This window comes from Centruroides vittatus, unplaced genomic scaffold, assembly GCF_030686945.1.
Source record: "Centruroides vittatus isolate TY-2023 unplaced genomic scaffold, ASM3068694v2 contig_272, whole genome shotgun sequence".
Taxonomy (NCBI): Eukaryota; Metazoa; Arthropoda; class Arachnida; order Scorpiones; family Buthidae; genus Centruroides; species Centruroides vittatus.
Window position 1 is genome coordinate 48,624 of NW_027121732.1, and position 8,471 is coordinate 57,094.

The following is an 8,471-nucleotide window of genomic DNA, read 5'->3' on the forward strand; positions in this document are numbered from 1 at the left end:
ATGGAACTTGAACAGGAAAAATAGGATCTGTCTACAGAAATGCAAGTGCCGAAACAATTTTTATAATCTGTAGATAATATAAAAAGTTTATAATATAGCGATGATAAAAAATTTAAATGCATGAAATCTTCAAATGTAATAAAAGCATTTCTGTTTAGAAAGCTTTATTTATTTAAAGTATTATTTACTAATTTTCAGGAATCTGATGTATCTCTGCCTCATGTTATAAATTACCAACATTTAAAACTAATTGACTTCACTATACCTTATTGGGTTTCAGATGTTATATTCTGTTTAAGAAAGAGTAAACACCGGTCAAAACTGTATGCTATTTCCTATCCTTTTGAGGTAGAGGTAAGCTTTTTAATTCTACTTGTTAAATTTATGTTTTGAATTAGGTTAGGTTAGGTAAAAATTATTAGGTTATTTAAGAATGTTCTGAATATTTACTTTAAATTTTGTTTTATCAAAATAAATTTTATAACATACGAGTATAAGTTGATACGAGTTTAAATAAAATTGATGGATATAATTCCTAACTTTAAAACTTTTTATATAATTGTGTGTATTATAATTATTCCTTTTCTACACTATTATTCTGTTAATTATATATTCTAGTTTGTTGCTTGGATTATATCTAATTCGAATAATTGATTAATAATGCTATTTTTCGGCACTTTAATTTATCAGAATGTCATTTGACAAATTTAGAAGAAAAAGAATATATCGATATTTGAAATTCATAATTGAGAGAATTGCATTTTACATAGGACTACAATGAATTGTCCAGAAAACTATAAACCATTCCTTGCGTACTGCCAGAACGGAATGATCATGTTGAATTGTTTGAGTTGTCAAAATAATGAAAAATATTGCAACAGTACAGGTGAAAACTTCTATGAAAAATCTGTTTACAGACATTAAATAAACTCATTTTCTCTTTGAAGTCCCGAAGTTTCATGTAAAAAATTGGGAATCGTTATGTTTGGTACAACTCTTGTAACATTCTCTTCATTTTCTTTAAAGAATGGTGTAAAGTAATACTTTTATTTTATTATTTTTTATACAGGTTTGGATTGCAACAATCATTACTTTTGTTATTGGAACAATATTTTTCTACTTAATTTTCAACATGAGTACTAAGTATTATTCTAATGAAAAGACTTCTTTACATGACATTGTGATGGCTATATTTGCTTCGTTTACGAATAAAGGTTAGATCTTTTTATTTTCTTCATTGTATATTAAAATGAATAATTTAAAGTACGTTTTAAATCAACTCAATATATTTATGTAGTAATAGATTAGTAATAGATTAATTCTGTTAAAAAATAATATTATTCATTATTTTTGTTAAGATTTATTTATTAAGATTTCCGAATCGCAAAATTTTAATAGTGTTTAATTTTTTCATAAAACTTATAAAGAATGATTTATGAGGTTAGGTCAAGCAAATATTCATTTTTACGTTTTTCTTTGTTATAATTATATATATTGCTATTAATTTATTCTGTTATAATTTCTGTATTTGTTTCTTTTAAGTGTCGAGAATATGAAACCACACTTCATAATGCAGGTTTGTTAATAAATTGAAATTTTTGCTGAATTGAATTGATTGGATTTCAAAGATAGCCATGACCCTGTCTGAAGATAATTGTAAGCACATTAAATTTGTTTGTAAAATTCGCTGTTTGTATGACAGGGTAAATGAACAATGTAAAGATTCTGGTATGTTGAACATTCAACCAGAACAAAATTGATCTACACGTAAAGAAACGTTCAAGTTTCATTTTTACAGATATCTTCTCTGTCGTTTGCTGTCGTCAAAATCTGCAGTTCATAGTTAAATATTTTATAAAAATTCATATTGAAGATTTGTCCCATTGATAGAAATATCACCACCAATTCAACGACTGTAGAAAACTGGTGTTTGAAAATGAGGGTTTAAAAAGTTATTTGCATTTCTCATTTTCATCGATTATATGAGCTATAGCCATGGATTCTGAAGACAAGTTACTTTTTTCTTTCTTTTTCTTTCATTATCCGTGATTGTTTTTAATTTAAACAAAAAGTAATGTTCGAAAAAGCAGAGGTTTTACAATTCGTGGGTATCCGAATTAGGAAGAAGGAATGTTTTGGAACAACCTGTCATCTTTATTTAATATATGTCACAAACAGTTAAGAAAACCCATAATCCATTAATTTTTACCTACTTCTATAGGGTAGTAATAAGAAACAAACTCTTGCCCATTTAGAAGTGAAGCGATGACGCCACAAAGTTACGTTTCGCTAATTTTGTGAATAGCGAAGAAAATAAAAACATTTGTGAAAATCTACAATACGTTTAACAAACGAGAAACTATAAGTAGTAACGATACTACGAGTCAGGGACTAAATTCTGAAGCAATTACTCCACTTAACAACAATTAGTTTGCAACACTTATTTTGGGAAATAAGCCGGAGTGATCCTAGTTAGGAATAGGGGCCCGACTTTGGTTGTGTACCTCTCTTTCTCTCTCTCTCGCGTAGTTCACGTTTAAACAGTCCTGGCTGAACTTTTTCAACTTTTGGATAGATCGATTTTTTATCCTATGTTTATCGAATCTACCCATCTTTTCTGGTCTTCATCTCACTTATCTTGTCACTGTTCATTTTGATGTTCTAATTCTTTTAATGAAAGGACCATTCTGTAAGTTATACTCGTTTTTGTCCATTACTAATCTTATAATCGAGATGGGTTGCTAATAATGCTAATAAGCGCAGACCCCAAACGGTTAGGAGTTGAAAATTGAAATTTGGTACATCACGCGATTGTATACTAAAAGGGATTTTTCGCAATGCCCCCACGGGGGAGAGGGAGAGGATTAAGGTTTATCCTAAGAAACAGCTACTGTACTATTTTAGATGCGAGTTTTATTTTTAACTGCACTTTAATAAGAGAGCCATGAGAATGCACCGTAATAAAAAATTTTTGGAAGGGGAGGAGAGGGTTAAGGATTACCTTGAAGAATTCGGCTTCTATTGTACTATTTTAGATGCGGTTTTTGTGTTTTTGGACTGCGTTTTAGTAGGGTACCACTTGGGGACAAAAGAAGTGTATTCCTTAACAGTTGAAGTGTTAAGAGAAAGCGAGATTTACAGGCGGAGATGCGGTTTTTTGCGTTTTTGCGGGAAATCGAACATATTTTTAGACCCATCTATAAATTCTCTAATTAGTCTGGAAACAGTGGGACCGAATTCTTCCATTCTGTGAAAACGGATAAGATTGGCTATAATGTAATAATCTTAATCTTTGCTACCGTTACATTCTGCCCGAGAAACGCCTGGCTCATCTGTTAGTTAATTAGAAAAATACAATATTTAGACACAATATTTACTTTTGAAGATTATGATTTTAAAAAGAAATCAACTTTCAAATGGAATGATATCTTTCTCTATAACAACTGTTACTTTCTGTTCAAAATATACCAGCAGTAAGAATATATAATACAATATGACGTTTCGTGCGTGCTGTAGTTTTCGATAATCAGGTTGCCAATTTGTTTCATTACCACTCAATGTCATGGAAAATTTCGGGAAACTAATTTCTTGAGCAGCCTTGATGACGAGTCTAACGATCTTTATATCGTGTTTTTAAGTTCAGCTCGATATAATGCCACGTTTGTTGAAAACTGTAATTTGGACTAGTGGAAATCTTCTCTATGACTTGGCATCAGTGCTTATAATGCCGTGAGTGTACTAAAGTTGAATTACTGGTCGTATTAAACTAGAGAACGGCCAGATTAACGATATTGTACTGTAATTAAAAAGTATACCTTCTGTATATTGTACATTTTACATCTTTTATTTTCTATTGAAGAGTGTTTGTTAAGTAAATAAATATGGCATTTAACCACTTTAATTTACGATATTTTATCAACATAATGTTTTTCTGAGTATTCAGAAATCCTCGAATTGTTGCGATTGCTGCGTGTGTTTATATATTTAATTTTTGCATCAATATAACATCCATGAAATTTAGTGGTCATTTAATTTTATGAATGTTATATCAATATGAGAATTTTACTTTAAGGAATTCAAATCATATGCAAGAATATATCTCAGTTATTTAATACATCAGATGTGTTAAGTTTTATTTTTTAATAAAACTGCACTATAGAAAATATTTTAAATAATTATTAAACTTGAGTGAGTTTGTCAATAATTACAAAATATATTATTAATTTAGGAAATCATATTTTTCAACCTACTGGACAGAGTCGCAAACTGCTGGTAATCATGTGGATTCTTGCTACGTCTATTCTCTGATATAGTTATAGTGGATGTTTGATATCATTTCTAACATTTCCTGGTTCAGAAGATGTTCGGAGAACCTTTCCGTACTTATTTCAGGCTGTAAAGAACGGACATTATATATTGAATGCTCCTATGAACACAGCAATAGGAACAGCTATTAAGGTATTTGACGTTTGAGATATAATAACAGCTGATGTATTGTACGGTACATGATATTCAACGAAAGAACTGACAGGAACTAATATTTATTTTAGCAAAATGGATACAAAGTCTTTGCCCTAAATAATGAGCAAACTTTAAAAGTTTTCTCATTTTAAAGAATTTTCCGTATATGTGCTATATGTTAGTCTTACAATGTATAGACAGTATTTAATCTTTTTTCAAGTGTTATGTATTGGGTTGTTCGGAAGGTAATTTTGTTTTTTCCGTAGAAAAATAAACGCAATATTCTTATAATAAATTAATATTTTATTGAATTATATATTGACCATTTTGGTCAAATACCTCTTGTCATTGTTTCTGGTAGTAGCATGATTTCACATTCATAAAAGTTTTGATCGTTGTTTACAAAAAACTGATCCAAGTGATTTTTGACATTGTCATTTCAAGTAAATGTCTAACAGTTAAAAAAAATTGTATAGACCAGAACTAGTAATAATCTGAGTGTGCCCGATCTAGCGATTACGGTTGGTGTGATAACATATTCCATCTAAGCTATAACAGTTTCTGACGAGTTACCAAACTTGTGTGAAATTTGGCATTATCATGGTAAAAAAATACACTTTGTTTGTTGATCAATTTTGGCTTTTTCTGTTTGATGATATTACTCAATTTGTTTTCTCGATGGCAGTACACTTTCGAATTAATTGTTAAATTGTCTGGTAAAAGCTCAAAAAACATTTCTTTAAAATCCCACCATAGTGAGCATCTCTCTTTAATAACATGTGGAACCCATATATCGAGCTTTGAAACGAAACCAATTCGTTTTAAGTAATAATAAACGGTTTAATTTAACAGATTTAATCTCTTAGTGATTTCACGTGTTGTTATACGGCAGATTGCTTCAACCAGTACCTTTATTTTGTTTTCATTGGCTTCAAATGTCCATCCAGAATGTGGTGTATCTTCGATGTTAACATTGCCAGAACGCAATTTTGTAAACCAGTTTTGGCACTGTCTCTCAACACATCTTCTCCAAGCATGTACCACAAAGTTTTCTTGTTTGAACAGCATTTTGGTTTTTTAGTTATAAAAACGCAAAATATGCCGAAAATGATGCTTTCGATTTTCCAATTTTGACGGGACACCGAAAAATAAACAATTGTACAGAATCAAACAAAATTTCTTATAAGTAAGCCGTAAAATGTCAGCTGTCGAAGTATATAATGAAAATGTGTTTTAAAATAAAATTGGCTGGTAAAAATACATCTAATTCCTCTAGTAATAAAAAAACGAAAAATTACTTTCAGAACATCTTAATAAGATATAGTGAGTGAGAGTTTCGACTGCGTTTATCATGAAATCTTTCAACGTTTTAAAATCTGTAACAGCGATTAGAAACTATGCCTTTCACACAAGTCCAAAAAAGTTAAATATATGTCTTCGTAACTAGTCACTTTTTTCAGACACCCTGTCTATCTTTCAGTCACAATTTTTAACCAAAAATTTGTTTGGCGTGTGTGCATTTATAAAATTTAGCATAATAATTTTATGCCTTATACATTCTAAAATAATAATAATAATAATAATCTTCATCTTTATTCATAGTAAGGAGACCTGGTTACAGGGAGGAATTGGTTAAAGTACAAGAAAAAAAAACATTAATATACATTTTAAAATAATAAATAGATAGCTTATATCTAATTGGGAGGAACACATTACGAAGATTTTTTCAAAAACAATAATTTCCAAATTATTTTGTGGTCAGTGGAGGCATTTTCAGAAGAACTGTTTAAGACAAAATTCTCTTGTTCTCACGGACTGTCCCTGATAGGTAGTGCGAAGAACACAGTTCGCTGGTTTTCGTATTCCAGAGAAAAGTCTCTCTGTCCCAGCTGGAGAGTTCCTGTACTTCGGAATCCCCTGCTCTCTCTCTGTAGGAAGATCTCTGGCCTGGTGAGGCGAAAAAATTTGTAATTCTTGTAAATAAACCCACGAAAAAAGACTTTTTGGCCTTGAATTCCAGCTTCTTAAAGGTTTTGCATCCGTGATCGGCGCTCCTTTGCCTTCCTAGTTGTCCTAACCTTCTAGTTGTTGCCAGGGCCTGTGGAGGCAGAATTCAGAGATCAGACACCTGCCGTAATTGTTTATTGAATTTTGTCGCTAATCCACCCATAATTCACAGTCAAGCGTTTGTACCCCTCCCGTAAATATCCCCTATCGGTACCCGCGTGACAATTGGTTTTCTTATACTTACTATCTTCCTGTTTTCGTGATCATTGGAGAAATTGGTCAAATTCCCGATCTGTTCTCTCACGATATTTTATTTATCGATCGCATTTTACTTGAAAAAAGTTGTTTTTAACAAAGATTTGGCCGAAACCTCTACCAAAATCTGTGTTAAAAGCCCAATTTCGGCAAGTATCGAAAATTTAAAATAACACCATTCTACACCATATCCAATTTAGTTAAAATTTGCAGAATTTTTAGATATAACTCATCTTCGTTCATTTTAAAAGGAGTGCAGCGATAGTTCGTGATAACTTGTGTGTATAATATGTGTATACACCAGGTGTATATACTACAGACTTCACAGAATTTTGGCATTCGTCTGTCTGCAGGCCGCAGGCCGAATCACACATAGCGATATACTTTCTGATATATATAACAACCGGGAAAGTAAAAATGGCACTTAACAAGCCTGGAGTTCAGCAAAGATGTAGAATTTTTACTTAAAAAAATAACTTTGTGAATGAACTTGAGACCCTAGTCAACAAAGATCTCAAGTACATTAAAACTTGTAAGGTAATAAAATATTAACTGCGCTTCAATAAGTAAACCAGTTACAAGTCTGGGAAAAGTCAAAGTTCTCTTAGACTCTTAACTTGTTTACATATATTTCCTTTTATGTTATTGTGTAAGTTCCTTTATTTCTCTATAACAATCAATGACAAAATTATATTTTAATTATTAATGTTAAACATTTTGTTCTTTATTGATTAAATTTCAAAACCGTATGTCTGGTAATCATAGTGTCTTGGGTTCGTTGCAACACAAAGTTTAGTTCAGTATAGTTCTCTATATTTGGCATTATTGTTTAGCGTTTATTTTTAAACTGATGGATAAAAATAGATATCATTTTCTGGTTATATTAACATGCAATTTATTTAATTCTGCAAATTTTGCATTGGGTACATATTACATTGGGTTATCTGGTTTTTTAAAGTATTTATTTTAATTAGAAATCAATTTCATTTTTGTGTAATACAGTACAAATAAATATATAATAAAACATCTTAGGTTAATTTGTTATAACTAATGTACTTAATGAATTAATTTATTTATATCAGAAAGGAGAAACAGAATTAACTGCTACTATGAAAAAATTTTTTGCCGAAGGAAAATTAGTGAATAGTGACAAAAGGACTATTACGAAAGAAAATTTTGCAATTATAAGTTACAGCAACAATATTTTTTCTTCATGTAAAGATAATAGGAGAGGAAAATTATCTGTGTTCTACAGATAATCTATTTAAGCAATTAGTGACATTTGGACTAAGAAAAAATTTTCCTTTAAAAACAGAATTTGATCAAATGTGAGTATATAAAATGCACCTAAAAATAATTTTTTGAACGAAATGCATAGAAATTGACTTTATATATGTAAAAATTTAAACGTTATTTTGTTAAATATTCGTTTATTAATTTGATAAAAAAGTTGCCGGAACAAATAAGTTTAATGTTAGAAAATTTATTAAAAAATTCTCAAAAGAAACAATATATAAAAGTGTCCTTAAACTAATTGTGCCTTCGCCAGAGGAAAAATTTTGACATTTTACATATTGAAGGTAGACGAGTAACTTCTAAAGAAATGTCGATTTCGCCTGAGACTGTTAATTCCTGGTGTATGTGAGAGGGACGATGTTTGGGGACCACTTTTGTGATTTTTTGTATTGTATCTTTTGTGAATTTTTTATAAATTTTCTAAGTTTAAATTGATTTATTAAAGTTATCTT

The 8,471-nt window shown here is 30.2% G+C and overlaps 1 long non-coding RNA gene across 1 annotated transcript; it reads left to right on the forward strand.

The window, feature by feature from the left end:
* Positions 1-313: 313 nt before the first annotated feature.
* Positions 314-7,983, forward strand: LOC136971787 (uncharacterized). Its single transcript, XR_010880219.1, has 4 exons — positions 314-354; positions 1,070-1,214; positions 4,229-4,458; positions 7,806-7,983. It is a non-coding gene; the product is annotated as an uncharacterized lncRNA (long non-coding RNA).
* The last annotated feature ends 488 nt before the right edge of the window (positions 7,984-8,471 follow it).